At 41.3% G+C, this 12,157-nt stretch overlaps 1 non-coding gene across 1 annotated transcript; it reads right to left on the reverse strand.

Moving 5' to 3' along the window:
* Positions 1–750: 750 nt before the first annotated feature.
* LOC120092260 lies at positions 751–854 on the reverse strand. Its single transcript, XR_005485970.1, has one exon. It is a non-coding gene; the product is annotated as a small nucleolar RNA R71 (small nucleolar RNA).
* Positions 855–12,157: the final 11,303 nt, after the last annotated feature.

Here is a 12,157-nt window from a genome sequence, read left to right on the forward strand (position 1 = left end):
ATCACTTACACTTAGAACTTATTCTTCCAATTTAGTTTATATAATACACTTATAAAGCGAATCACGATAGCAATGAACAAAAACTAACCAAAAATTTTGTGTGTATCTTTTGTAGGAAAACTACAGGTGAGGGAGTATTACGAGCTCAGCCGAAGCTTGTAAACATTTATGAGCAGGGAAAACACTCCTAAACTTGTATATGACTCCGAAGTTGAAAGGACCTTCCGATGAAAAAATCGATCTAATCGTCGTCGTAGGCAATAACTACTCAGACAACAGACCAGGTAATAACAAATGGCGGACGAACAAGCGAATCATAACTTAGCTCAACAGCTAGTCCATGCTGCGCAAAATTCTATCATAATGGCAAACAGTAGTACGCGTCCCATGCGGGATTATGCATCTCCTGGGTTGTATGATTTCTCACCAGGGATCATATATCCAACGCCAAACGGGATAAGATTTGAGATGAAATCTGTGATGTTACAAATGCTCCAAACACCTATACAATTTGGGGGTGCTCGGGGAGAAGACCCTCACGCCCACATGAAATGTTTCCTAGAGACGTGCAACTCGTTTGTGATTCCTGGAATCACTCTAGAAGCTATCAGGAAATCTTTATTCCCATATTCTCTGCGTGACGACGCAAAGCAATGGGTAAGTTCTTTGGAGCCTGGAGAAATCATGACCTGGGAAAAGTTGGTGGAGAAATTCATGTAGAAATACTTCCCACCCGCCACAAACGCAAGGATGCGGAGAGAGATCATGAACTTCGAGCAGGAAGAATTTGAAACCTTGAGTGCCACATGGGAACGCTTTAAAGGATTAGTCAAGAATTGCCCCAATCACAGATTACCATTAAACATCCAAATGGAGACCTTCTATGGCGGATTAAATAGAGCCTCTCAAATGGTAGCCGACGCCGCTGCAGCTGGCAGTATCATGGACAAATCTTATAATGAAGCTAAGGAAATACTGGACCACATAGCCAAGCATAATATGGAATGGGTGGATGACACTTACGACGCAAGAGTAGGAAGGAAGAGGCGATCTCAGATTGTGAATTCTAATGACTCTAACGCAATAGCCATGCTCTATGCATAAACGGCTACTATGACAAATCTTTTGCAGAATATGTCATTAGGGAATGCATCAAACCCGCAAAAGGTAAATCAGGTAGAAACATTCGTACAACCCATGGGTAGCTGTGTGGGTATTGGAGATCCCCATTCCTACTCTGATTGCCCACAAAATTCGCAAATAGTATGCTTTATTAAAAATAACCCAGTCTCAAACACCTATAATCTCGTATGGAGAACCCATCTAAATTTCTCTTGGGGCAGGTCATCAACAGAAGCAACACCAACCAGGCATAAACCAGCAGCAAATGTAAGAACCGCCGCCTAGATTCTAGCCAACACAGCAGCCGCACCAACAATCCTTTAATAGAGGATTTCATGCATCGAGTTCAGCATCTCCGTTTGAAAACCTCTTAAAGGAATATATCGCCTAGAACGACGCATTGCTAAAAAGCCGAGTGTCTTCCATCAGAAATCTGGAGATACAGGTGGGGCAGATTGCCAGTGAGTTGAAGAATTGGAAGCCAGGAGTCTTGCCCAGCAACATGGAAACCCCAAGGAATAACCACGGAGCAATAGAGTTGACGCGGGAGGATGGCACAAATACGTTAAAGGTAAATGGGCAAAAAGTGAAACCCTCCTTTGAAAATGGTGTAGAATGACAGAAGTCATCCCTCGTATTATGCGAAGCGAATTGAGGCTTGCGTCAAAGCATTCGCATCGACACCTATTCCATGGACGCTTCTTCTACCTTCATATCTTTTGCATGATGTATTTTATGACTGCGTTTGTGTTTTCTCCGATTGTTTGCTTGTCTTTGCATTATGCTTTAAGTTGATTAATGATTGTTATTGCTTTCTTATTTAAGAGATTTATTTAATTTTTAAAAAAATTATGTACAACCGAAAGAAGCTTAGGATGGGAATAAAACTAACGCATTGGACTTAAGCCAACGTATGGCCCAAACCGAAAGGACACATCTCGAAAGCATAAAGCACTCGATTGCCAAAAAACCCTAGGCATGTCCTTTCGTCTGCATAATAAATGAAGATGTCAGGCACCACCTGACGTCACCTGTCTTCTCCCACAGACCTATAAAACGCACACTTTCGACATTTTCTCTTCTTCCACCTCCTTCAACCTTACTTCGTGAATACCTTTGTTCTTGAAGCTTCACTGCCCTTTGGATCAAGTCCAATACTCTGGTCAGCCTTCAGCAACAATGTCTTCAGCATCTGACAGCCAAAACCAAGCTCTAAGCTATGGAGGCGTATCGCCGGTAAGTTCCTTTTCATCTTCTTCCCCTTCAATGTCACCTCTTTCAAACCCTCGTCGAACCTCAAAAACTCCCTTTCTAACCAAGCCTTCACACAGCAAACCTTCCTCCATATCCCAGCAACCATCTCAATCGAAACCCATCGAAACTACCACAAATCCGAAATCATCTAAAACCCACCAAAAACCTAAAACCACCACCAAACCTAAATCCAAAACTCCCACCAAACCAAGGCGATAGTGCCTTTTTACCTCCGCAGCTACCGAAAAGCCCTACACACAGCCCGCCCCACCACCGTTTATTCCGAATATTACGTCGATGGGTGCAATGCATGACCCTATTCCCACCCATCTCCACACCACACCATCGCCCGTCATGCGTCCACTTCCCCCATTATCCATCCAACCCTTGGCCACCATTTACGCCATTAAAGCGAAAGGAGCTAGCCAACCCCTTCAGCCGCCTTCACTCATTATCATTTCATCTTCCGAGTCCCCACATACCACATGCAGCACCCCACCAATCACACCCGCCAGACCTAGCTCTGATAGTCCTGCGTTAGAGCAAAATAGTTGGAACTTGTCGAATTGGCTCGAAGAGACAAGCAAGAAGTTTTTGGAGCAATTTGGCAAGTTTGAATGAGAGCCAAGTCGAAGAGGAACAAGTGATGCATCCTAACCCAACCAACGCATCACTTGAAATTGATGAAGTGACGTGTTATGCGATGATGCTTGAAGCAGAGTTGGAAGAAGAAGAAGAGAGAGAAAGGGAAGTTGGCCCGGACGCATCGCAATCTCGCCAATCTGACGCGGATGAAGGGCCATCAAAAGGAAAGAGAATGATGAGAAAAAGAAAATTAATTTTGGAGGACGAAGAAGAGTCGTTCGCATCTGGTCCTGAGGGTGCAACGCATGTGAGCTGCTCAAGGTCTAAAGTGTTGGAAAAGGAATTGCAGCTGTACCAGCCTGAACGACAGGGGCGAAGGAAGTCTGCCCTCCAAAAAGAGTTGGAAAATGAATTAAAGGAGCTGGCACAAGAAGCCAAAGCATATAAGGCAGGCAAATGCAAGGTAACCGCTACGTTACCTAAACAGACAAAATGGAGGAAGCGCCAATTTAGTGACATCCTTGCCGAGAAGGGCTTCTTCCCCGAACGCAACCCATTGCCACCATATATAACCGAAATTGTGGATGTAATGGGTTGGGGTCAACTATGTGTTGGGCACACGAGAATTTGGCTCAACCTTGTCTGCCAATTTTATAGCAGTGAGTTTGATATGAAGAAAAATACGACGTTCGTTGATGGTGTTTCTGTGCGCTTCTCAGTCGATAAAATTAATGAAGTGTTTAATATTGCAAGAAACACGAACACGGAGGGAAATCGCATCTTGGAACATCCAACTTCAAGCCAGATAGAAGATACGATAAGAATAATGGCCAAACCTTGAAGCACATGGTAAACATTAAGAAGTGGAGTAATGATCTTAGCATCCAGGAATCTGAAACCAGACGAAAATTATGGTATTACTTGATTAAGACAAGTATCATGCCTATAACGCATGATGAAACATTATCAAGAGAATGCGTCCTAGCCACTTACTGTATCATGCAGCGCATTCCTCTAGACGTAGGGAGGATAATAATGGACCAGATCAAAGCCATTAAAGCAAAACCACGAGGACAAATTTACTTCCCTCGGCTGATCTGTGCGTTGTGTGAACGCGGGGGCATCCCTCTAGGGGATGATTATGAGGAAATCGATGGTCTGATGGATATCAAGTTAATCAGGCATTTGCTTTGCGGTTCACTGTACCAGCCTGCCCTACCTCGCAAGGACTCGGCAGCCCGATCTCGACCCTCTTAATGCATCCCCAAAAGAAGACATGTCCGAGTAAATGAACACAGCGATGAGGCTTCTAAAAATGAAGATTACAAAGCGAAGTATGCATTTACTGATGAAGAAGTGCGGCCAGACTTAAACATCCATCTCCCAAACTCACCTTTGGCCCCGCAAGAAGGGATTCTTGATCCAATGCGGCACGAGACTACCAATTTAGATCAAGAAATCCCTAGTCCCTTTCCTTCCCCCTTACCAGCTCTAATTCCAACTTTTCTACCTCCTCCAATTATTTTTGAACCAACTGGGTTAGGGTCAAGCAACGCAGGAAATCTTGAACACCGAGTTGAAAGAGCCGAAGAGCCAACACCGCAACAACCACACATCGATTTTAACAAGTTGAAAAATTTCATTAGCAATCAACTCAGACCACTGGCTGCATCCATTGAAACACTTCAACAGCTAAATAGGGTTCTAAAGGATTACATGCGACAGCAATCAAGAAGAATGCAGGACCAGTTCGTCCATACAACGTAGTATATTAATCAGGTCCTGGTTGGAATTTTTGCCTTGCCATCGCTACCTGCCCACCTAAGGAACCCTCTGCGCTTTATAGATGAAGACTTTGCAGAAGAACGCGGGGATGACGCACTAGCACAATAAGTTTGGGGGTGTTGGTTATTTTGTATTTTGTATTTTTTTTGTTTCTTTTGATCTTTTGTATTTGTTTGTTATGTTTGTTTATTCCATTACTGAGTTATCCAATGAAATGAATGAAATTTCTATCATTTTTCATCTTTGCATTTGTCCTTAGTATACCTTTTTGTTCTTTAGCTATTTTTTCTCGTCTTGTGCATTATTTTACCTCAATGATATTAGTAATATGAAATTTATAAGTACAGAGTAGGCGTTAGGAAAATCAACAAAGCTTGAACTTTTTTAAAAAGCCTACATGTTTTCTTTCTAACGCATGCCAACTCTAAATCAAAGCTCCTTTCTAAATTCTCAAAGCCTTTTCAAAATTTTGTTTCTCTTTTAGCAATGAGGATTTAGCTTATCTCCAAAATTTGGGGGTGAGGGAAATCCGAGTTAAGACGCATTCATTGAGTACATCAAAATGAAAGGAAACAAAATAAAAAGATGTTAAACATAAACTCCTCTGTCAATACTATAAAAGACAACCTCAAATTGGCATGACTTAAAAATTGGAACAGGCACTTAGTCGTAGTTGGATGCTCGCATGACACCATGAAGTTAAGTTTCCTAGATCAATGCGTCCCAAAACTCCGCTGTCTAGTTTAAAGAAGTTGTATCTTGAAAAGCATACATGCTAGATATGAGTTTAGTTGTGAAGGAATCTCACCCGTAGTTGGATGCTCGCATGACACCAGTGGGGGCAAGCCAAAACAAAAGTGGGATACCTGGAACAATGCATGGGTAACCCAAAATTCATACTTTTTCTTTTAACTGACATCTGTTTTAAAGAAAAAAAAAAAAAAGAGGAAAATCATTTAACGCATTGCTGGTTAAGAAAAAACGAGAATGTTTTAAGAAACTAAAGGAGTTGTTGACAAAAGTCTTGTTGCACCTGAAATAAAACATTCTTCCTTTTAGAAAAGAATCAACCTGTGTTACATTTTCCAAACTCCAGTCTTAAGCTTATAAGTGAATATGATGAGAGGTGAACCCTGCATACTAAAAGCAACGGAGATAGCAAACAATTATTTGGAAGAAATGTTCACCCAAATAGATTAGAAAATGACACATTCAACGTGTGAACTAGGGTCTACTTTGGAAGAAAGGAATATAGGTGTATTCTTTATGTACTTATATTTTTCATGTAATTGTATATTTTATGTATTCGTATTCATTATGTATTTATATGTTTCATGTAATTTTATATTTTATGTATTTGTATTCTTTATTTATCTATATTTGTCATGTAATTGTATATTTTATGTACTTGTATTCTTTATGTACTGATAACTTGTACAAATACAAGTTATTGTGGCTCAAAAGTTGGAACAAATAGGGTCTTTAATGATAAAATCTCATCATTTTTAGAGAAAACGCATGGAATTACTCGAACACTATCAAACTCATGTAAAAGAATGTTTATTGCTAAAATATTGCGACACTAACGCATGATATTGAAGGATCTCAACAAATATTCTAAGTGTCGCAGGTAAAGTCTAACGCATGAGGCATGCATCGAAGGGATTCAGCACAGGGAAGATTCATTGATTGAGGTTGTTTGTGTCAAATCACCACTTGCAAGCATGGGCATCTGCACCGGGCGGCATCTAAAAAGCATCTGATTGTTAGGCGGCTGACCAGGGTATGGAATTTAATGCTATCCATCATCAAGTTGGAGAAGTCTGACGCCTATAAATAAAAGAAATCCCACCAGATGAACGGATCTTTTAGCTCATTGCATAATTCTGAAATTTTAAGACTTTAAAGTTGTGCTGTGTTGACGAGAAGAACAAGATGGAAGAGAACCACCACCATCGTCGATCAAGGAGCGAAGAAAGTTGAGCGAGTAGTACATCCAAACATGGAAGCAACCTTGCGTTCATTACGTTAGTCTTTATTTTACCATCGACATGTGGGAGCACGGCCGATCATTGAGAGGTGTACGCCAAGAGAAGAGCAGAACAGTATTTGTACCTTCAATCCAATTAAGAACTTGCGTTGTTTATATTATTTGTCTTTCTCTTTCTTTTCTGTTCATAAGACTTGTCACCGCGTCCTAGGTCTTTGCATAACTTTCATAGCCAGCCTTAATCCCAGTATCTTGTACATGATGTCTGTATCTTGTATCATCTAGCTTAGGTTTATTGTATTTTTATCACATTTTTACTACTTTCCTTTATTTTATTGCAATTTATATACTTATACAAACTCATTTTTAAAGATTGAAAACTTGGTCGCATATATCATGAATGTACCACAATAACCTAAACCAGTCCCCGTGTTTGACCTCGGATCACACTGAGAAACTTGTGGTGGAATTACACTTGGTTCCATCGTAAGGAAACTTGTGACAACGCATGGCATACTACATGAACATCCATAATTAACGCATAACTAGAAGTAGTATCGCATCATTGTGAGCAATTTATATCATCAATACAAACCTGTTACAAGTTTATGGCGTCATTGTCGGGGAACGATTAATGGTTAATGTTGAATATTTTCATGTTATGTTCATGATAGATCTCTTTGTNAAGTTTATGGCGTCATTGTCGGGGAACGATTAATGGTTAATGTTGAATATTTTCATGTTATGTTCATGATAGATCTCTTTGTACTGACTGTTCACCGCGGAGAGCAGTCTGACGACTTGGGAGTGCTGGGGTGATCTGGTAACTCTAAGTGGACCTAGAGATCAAGTGTATTCTTTGTGCAGAGTTCATCGGACCTGAATTAATTGGTAAAGAAATATGGCTGATGAGAATATGGCACCTGCTGGAAACTAGAGGGGAGATTTGCCAGTGCAAGATCCAGGTTTTCTTGCTGCTGACCAGAACATCCCTATGAGGGAATATGCAGCGCCAGATTTCTATAATTTTTCAAGACCAGTAGTTGAGGGGAATGCAAGCTTTGAAATAAAACCTATCATGCTTCAAATGATTCAGAATATGGGACAATTCGGAGGATTATAGGGAGAAGACCCACACGCACATTTGACTAATTTTGCAGACATGTGTAGCGCATTCTCCATGCCTGGTGTAATGCAAGAAAGTCTTAAACTATATCTATTCCCGTACAAATTGCGGGATGAAGTAAAGAGGTGGGCTCAAGCATTAGAGCCATGTGAAATTCATAGATGGGAGCAGTTGGTTGATAGGTTCATGAACAGATTCTTCCCTCCATCTGTCAACGCAAAGAGGCGGAGGGAGGTTTTGAATTTCGAGCAAAAGGGTTATGAAACCCGCTTGGGTGCAATTCCGACAGTTAGTAAAGAACTGTCCGCATATTAGGATTCCTGATAGTATTTTGATGGAAACCTTTTACAATGGCCTGGACTCATCAATGCAAGCAGTTGTCGACTCCTCCACAGAGGGGGGATTAATGAATAAGTCATATACGGAAGAAAAAAACATATTGGATCACATATTGCGACATTCTGACGAATGGATTGATACTGGGCTTGAGGTAAGATGTCTAGAGCCAAAAAAAGTAGAAAGGGCCGATGCGCCAAGGAACACAATGAGCACATTGGTCGAGCAAATGACCACGATGACATCGCTCCTCCATACAGTGGCTAATCAGTAGAGAACTCTTTCCCAAAGAACAACGCAAGTTAATGCGGTGACTCATACGATTGCTATGGATTGCACTCAATGGGAAGAGGTACATCCAGTAGACGTTTTCCGATGGAGTCAACAACTCATATATGCTATGTATGATGAAGCATTGGGCAACAACCACAACCCTGGTTGGGGGGGTCACCCAATTCTTGGTTTGGATGAGAATTTCAATTTAGTTATCAAAAGGATCGAGGCATCCCTCCGGTTTTCACTAATCCGGACTTTCTTCGCCAGCTACACATTAATATTCCCTTGATAGAAGCATTAAAGTAGATACCGAGTTATGTGAAATTGCTCAAGGATATTCTCGCAAACAAGAGAAAGATTGGGGAAAATGAAACAATTGCACTAACATATGAGTGTAGTGCCTTGTTTCAAAACAATCTCCTTACTAAAATGAAGGATCCTGGGACTTTTACGTTGCCCTGCACCATAAGAGGGAAGATGGTCGGAAACGCGCGGTGTGATTTAGGGGCAAGCATAAATTTGATGCCCTTGTCAATTTTTAAGAAGTTGGACATCGACGAAGCAATGCCAACCATGATCACATTACAGCTAGCTGATAGATCAATAAAGCTTACGGAGGCAAGATAGAAGGTGTTCTCATGCAAGTGGACAAGTTTATCTTCCCAGCAGACTTTGTTATACTGGATTATGAGGCCGATAGAGAAATTCCTATCATTCTGGGACACCTATTTCTCGCCACAAGATGGGCGTTATATGATGTGCAGAAATGAGAGTTTACCATCCAGGTAGATGATCAAGAAGTAAAATTCAACGTACTCAATGCGTTAAAGTACCCAGGAGATATAGAGAACTGCCAATATATCGAAGAGTTGTGGGGAGAATAGCGGCATGAACCCCTAAAGAAAATGGAGAAGGAGGACTTTGAAATCGACACAATGTTAGAGGAGGATTGCGCTGCAATTCATGCAGAATCTAATTTTGAACCACTCAAGATATCTGAAAGGACATCGCAGCGCATCAAGCCATCTTTAGAAAAGCCACCTGTGTTAGAGTTAAAGCCATTGTCGGTGCACCTAAAGTATGCTCTCACACGGATCCTAAGAAATAACGCAAAAGCCTTAGGATGGACCTTGTCAGACATTCGAGGAATCAGTAAAATAGAAAGATAAAGCCGCTTGAACCCTGCCATGAAGGAGGTTGTAAAGAAGGAAACAGTAAAATGGCTGGACGCCGGTGTCATCTACTCGATATCTAATAGCAGTTGGATGAGCCCAGTACAATGTGAGCCGAAGAAAGGAGGGATGACAGTCACTAATGACAATAATGAATTGGTTCCGCAAGGAAAACTACGGGGTGGAGAATCTACATGGACTATCGCAAGCTGAATTTGGCCACTAAAAAGGACCACTTTCCACTCCCATTCATTGATCAGATGTTAGATAGACTTGCTAGGAATGAATTTTTATGTTTTCTTGATGTGTAGTCAGGGTATAACCAAATAGCAATTATGCCGGAGGACTAAGACAAGACGACCTTCACGTGCCCATTTGGTAAGTTCGCATTCCGACACATGCCATTTGGACTCTGTAATGCACCAGGCACTTTCCAATAATGCATGATGGCAATATTTTCAGATTACTTGGAGGAGTCATTCGAGGTATTCATGGATGATTTCTCAGTCTTCGGCAGTAATTATGACTCCTGTTTAACTAACCTCGAAAAAGTCTTAAAGAGATGCGTGGCAACAAATCTTGTTTTGAACTGGGAGAAATGCCACTTTATGGTGGAGGAAGGAATAGTTCTGGGTCACAAAATCTCCAAGGTAGGATTGGAAGTCATTCAGGCAAAAATCGACGCAATTTCCAAATTACCCCCACCTATGAATGTAAAGATACTTAGGAGCTTTCTGGGACATGCAGGATTTTATAGAAGATTTATTCGCAACTTCTCCCAGATCGCAAGACCTTTAAGTGCACTTCTAGAAGTTGACCGCGAGTATAATTTCGTTGACGACTGCACCAAAGCATTTAACATCTTGAAAGAGGCACTAATCTCCACACCAATTTTGACTGCGCCCAATTAGACGCAACCATTTGCATTAATGTGTGATGCTAGCGGATATGTTGTGGGCGCAGTTTTGAATCAGCAACGGGAAAATGTGTTGCATCCTATTTATTATGTGAGCAAAACACTGAACGACACACAGGAGAACTATACGACCACAGAAAAAGAAATGCTCGCAGTGGTATTTGCACTAGAAAAGTTCCGAAAATAATTAATCGGAAAAAAGGTTGTGGTATATATGGATCATTCTGCGATTAAATATCTAATGACAAAGAAGGATGCAAAACCGAGGTTGATACGGTGGGTGTTGCTCTTGCAAGAGTTTGACCTAGAAATCAAAGACCTAAAGGGCACCGAGAACCAAATCGCAGATCATTTGTCAAGATTGGAAAATTGCGAGGTTCAAGGGACAGAAAAAGATATTGAGGAAAGATTCCCCGATGAGCTGCTAATGGCAGTAGACATTAATGTTCCCTGGTATGCAGACATAGTAAACTTCCTAGTTTGCGGTCAACTACCGGATGATTATACATACCAGCAGAAGAAGAAACTAAGACATGACGCCAAATTTTATTTCTGGGATGATCCATTCCTCTATCAACAAGGACCTGATCATATAATACGTTGATGTGTTCCTGAGGATGAAGCCAAACACATTTTAGAACTCTGTCATAAATCCCCATACGAAGGATATTTTGGAGGGCAAACGATGGCAGCAAAAGTCTTGTAGTGTGACTACTTTTGGCCAACACTGTTTAAAGATGCCCATGCCCAGATTGTGCAATGCGACAGGTGTCAAAGGACGGAGAATATGTCTAAAAGAAATGAAATGCCATTGACGTCAATCTTAGAAGTTGAATTATTTGATGTTTGGGGAATTGACTTCATGGGCCCGTTTCCACCATCTGAAGGTCATCAATATACTATGGTTGCAGTTGATTATGTATGGAAATGGGTTGAGGCCATCGCATGTGCCAAGAATGACGCGGCCACTGTGGTGAAGTTTCTGAAGAAAAACATTTTTGCTCGATATGGGACACCACGACCTTAATCAGCAATGAGGGCTCTCACTTTATCAACCGCATAATTGCTAACCTATTGACTAAATTCAACATCAGCCATCGAGTTGCAACTGCTTATCACCCACAGACTAATGGGCAGGCATAGATTTCTAACAGAGAAATCAAAACTATCATTAAGAAGGTAGTTAATACTGTCAGGAGCGATTGGTCACCCAAACTTGATGAGGCACTATGGGCTTATAGGACTGTCTACAAAACACCAATTGGCAAGTCCCCGTACGCCCTGGTCTTTGGAAAAGCTTATCATCTGCTGCTTGAGTTGGAACATAAGGGGATGTAGGCATACAAGAAGCTGAAGTTTGATTTAGCCAGTTGGGGGAAAGTCCGGAAGCTTCAATTGAATCAGGTTGTCGAATGGCGAAAGGATGCCTATGACAATGCTAAGATATATAAGGAGAAAACGAAGAAATGGCACGATGACCGCATCAATGACTGAACATGCACCGAAGGTCAACATGTATTATTATTTAATGCACGTTTGTGACTGTTCCCAGGAAAGTTGAACTCTCGTTGGTCGGGGCCATTCCGAATCAAGAC

This window comes from Benincasa hispida, chromosome 11 (genome assembly GCF_009727055.1).
Source record: "Benincasa hispida cultivar B227 chromosome 11, ASM972705v1, whole genome shotgun sequence".
NCBI lineage: Eukaryota > Viridiplantae > Streptophyta > Magnoliopsida > Cucurbitales > Cucurbitaceae > Benincasa > Benincasa hispida.